Source organism: Cotesia glomerata, linkage group LG5 (genome assembly GCF_020080835.1).
Source record: "Cotesia glomerata isolate CgM1 linkage group LG5, MPM_Cglom_v2.3, whole genome shotgun sequence".
Lineage (NCBI taxonomy): Eukaryota > Metazoa > Arthropoda > Insecta > Hymenoptera > Braconidae > Cotesia > Cotesia glomerata.
This window is the reverse complement of record NC_058162.1, coordinates 12,660,728-12,664,269: the sequence shown is the minus strand read 5'-3', so window position 1 is coordinate 12,664,269 and position 3,542 is coordinate 12,660,728. Positions and strand designations below refer to the sequence as shown.

At 25.8% G+C, this 3,542-nt stretch overlaps 1 long non-coding RNA gene across 2 annotated transcripts; it reads left to right on the top strand.

Moving 5' to 3' along the window:
• Positions 1-215: 215 nt before the first annotated feature.
• On the top strand, positions 216-1,658 carry LOC123265083. Of its 2 annotated transcripts, XR_006509501.1 has the most exons (4): positions 216-402; positions 518-643; positions 846-1,001; positions 1,069-1,658. It is a non-coding gene; the product is annotated as an uncharacterized LOC123265083 (long non-coding RNA). The 2 variants fall into 2 exon arrangements; XR_006509500.1 differs by lacking the exon at positions 216-402 and having other exon boundaries at positions 486-643.
• Positions 1,659-3,542: the final 1,884 nt, after the last annotated feature.

The window sequence follows — 3,542 nt, the reverse complement described above, 5'->3', positions numbered from 1 at the left end:
TCTTATGGGGGAAAAACTGCAGCTCCGATTATCATTTAAATTCTACTTTAACCACGGATGATAAAATGAGCCGACTAAGTCGATAAATTGAACTCTGCCTCGAATTTATAAATTTTAGAACGTATTTAGGTGCGTGGTTGCAAAATATTTTACTTTTAATGAAATTCGTAAAATCTATTTTACTGCCCTGATAGCCATTGCATACTATAAGTTAACGACAAGTTTACTGGTAAACTTGTTTACAAGGTAGTTCCGGAAATATCCATCAACTTAACTAAAAGAACTTGAATGTCAACTTGGCGATAACTTTACCATAACTTGAAGATATTCGAAGTCAATATGGCTGACCTTGCGAAAAAATCCATTTATCCGAGTCAGTTGGTAATTTACTAGAACTTGTAGGTAAGTTATCAATAAATTTTCCTGTTACGTATTTACCACTAGATGACGTTACATAACAAATTAAGCTATGAATGAAATTTAAATAAATAATAATAATAATTTTGTGGAATTTTAGTGGGAAAAAAATTTTAATTTCTTTTCGTATGCCATTGTGGGTCAATAAACCATTTATAAATCGAAATGTCAATGATGAACAGCTGAACAATGTCTTCGTCGTAGCTACGTTATAGTGCATAAATAGGTATATAACTTTTTAACTTTACATTAATTAAAATAATAGTTCCATCAGTTTTTTGTTTTACATTCACTGTTAACGAACTAGTTATGAAATTTGCAATTAGTGAACTAATTGTGCTCGTATGTATTTTAGTTTTTAAAAATCAATTAAATATTATAATGTTATCTAATGAAATAATTAATATTTGTTAATTTAAATACAAAAGGTATTCACGGGAATTTACCAATGCCAAGGATACTGGCCGAAATAACAGTAATATCTGTTGCAACATCTGGACTTTGTACATCACGATATAAAGCAATATTTCCGTTCCTTGTATCAATTACGCAAATACCGCTATTAATGATTGTATTACGAATAGGTAAATTGATATTGATAAAAATATAAACAATAATAATATTTCATTTAATTTAAAATATTAATTACAGATCAGTTGGCGAGCAAGAAAGATCATTTGCATTAGGAATGCAATTTGTAATATTCAGGCTACTTGGTTACATCTCAGTGCTAATACTCTTCGGCAATTTAATCGACTACACGTGTCGATACACTTGATCCAAGGCTCGATAGACATGACAAATCACTTAAAACTTCTCGGTAATTGTTCGGACCCTAAGCAAGTCGACGACGTTGAATTTAAGCTTCTCTACTGTAAATTAAAATTTAACGATCGTCACGTTAAATGATGATTTCACTATAAACAATAGATTAATTGACTATTATTATAATTAATTTTTTAATTTGAATATTTATGGCTAATTTTTCAATCTGCTTAAAATTAAGCTCAATATTTTTTTTCTCTATTTATTATTATAACTTAAAATTAATCACGGTATTTAGTTGCCAATTATATTCGATGATTAAATACAAACACAATCTGAATCCATATCATTATCACGCAGCCATTTTTTGAGCTTATTCATTTCTTTGATACAAATTAACGCCGCCGTATCGATAACATTTATAAAATATAAATATAAATTAATTAAAACTCAATGTAATTTATTGAAGAGGTTTCATCGCTAATTTTTTCTTAAATTATATGTAAATTATCAATTTTAATTTTTAATATTTTCATAAAATTGATATTTTCTTGAATATTTTATCACAATTGACACGGATAAAATTTGTAATGTTTAATTATCGTTATTCATGATTTATTGCTCTGAATTTATTAATGATACTTTATTTAGAATGAATATTTTAAAAATAAATTCATAATAAAGTCCATCTTTTCTATAGTTGATATTTTTCAGAGGTATGTTTAAATACTCAAAACAAAATTTTATTTGTATACAGCAATAAAACCTCTTTAATGACACTCCGTACTATGCAATTATAACTTATAACATAATTTTTTGAAAGTTTGTTTACGAATTATTACTTTGTCTCGGAAATATTGAGTAATAATAATAATAATAATAATAATAATAATAATAATAATAATAATAATAATTATAATTATAACTTTAATAATAATTATAATAAAATGTTATAAAACTATACGATCTTCTGCTTATTAATATAATCTGTTATTTTAATATGTACAAAACCTCATTGTTAATACTATTCGAGTAGTCGAGTACTGACTAATGTGAAGATAGAGCAATTACATACCTTCTAAAAAAATTTAAGGCGCGTACTGTTACCACAATTATAATTTTTTTATTTTGAAAATTCGAAAATTAGCGTATTTCCAATGCTTCTTGAAATAACTTATGAACGCATCGAGACAGTTGATTTCTGTAAAATGCAACTGAAAGCTAAGAAAAAAAGCTTTAATTGACATTTTTACATATATTTCGCGGCTAAATATGTCCATCTTAGGGCAATTTCAACGAAATTTTTTTATTGCATTCGTTTTGGCAATTTTTCTTCCGATTTTTAAGCTTTTTATAGTTATTGGATAAAGTTTGCTTCGAATAACTAGCTTTAGGAGTAATCGATAAATTACTTCTAAAAAACAATAGATAAAACTGTTAATTACGATAAAACTGTTGATTTTTCGAAAATTAAAAAAAAATTCATAAGGGAAATTTATTAACAATCAATTTCTATTAGTGAATTATTATATTTATTTTTTGTTATTTACTTATACCCTTCTTGAATGAATAATTAAAAATAGTTTTATATGATGCTCAAAATTTAGCGTTATCAATTATTTAAAAAATTTCTTTAGAAAAATATTGGCTTCGATTTTATTTAAATTTAAGTGAAGCTCCCGTTATAAACATTTAGCCACAATATATAATGCAATTATTCATAATTTCATTACGTTAAATATGAGATTAGAGTGTAATAAGTAACTTATAGTAAAGAATTCACTGTAAAAAAGTTTTTAGTCAAGTTAACAATAACTTCCGATGAGAAAATAATGACATCTTATGGTTAAAATTATGTATACTACGACATTACTGCAACTTGTACATATGATGCGGCACTACCTTTCCGTCAACTTACTGTGTATCTTTCATGCATATTACCGATAAAAGTCTTATAGTTTAGACTTGTCGAAAACTTGGCGATAACTTGTCGATAAGCCGACTAACTACAAGAACTTTAATAGAAAGCCTGGCTATCAGGGAAAAAGTGCTGATTATATTTTTTTTTTTTTTATTTCATTAAAAATACTCAAAGTGTATAAAAAGATAGGTAAATGAGAAATTTTCAGTAACTAATCGGGATGAAAAATTTGAAAAAAATATTAAATTATTGTAATTTTGTTTATTTCAAAGTAAAATTATAAAAAATTAATCAGATTACAGGCAATCAACAGAGATCCATCATTTCAATACTTTTCAGAAGAGTTTATGGCTTACAAGTGTTGAATTTTTTTTATAGTCTTAATTGAGAAACTATAATACCTTTTGATTATGAAAAATATAATAATCAATATTGTTTT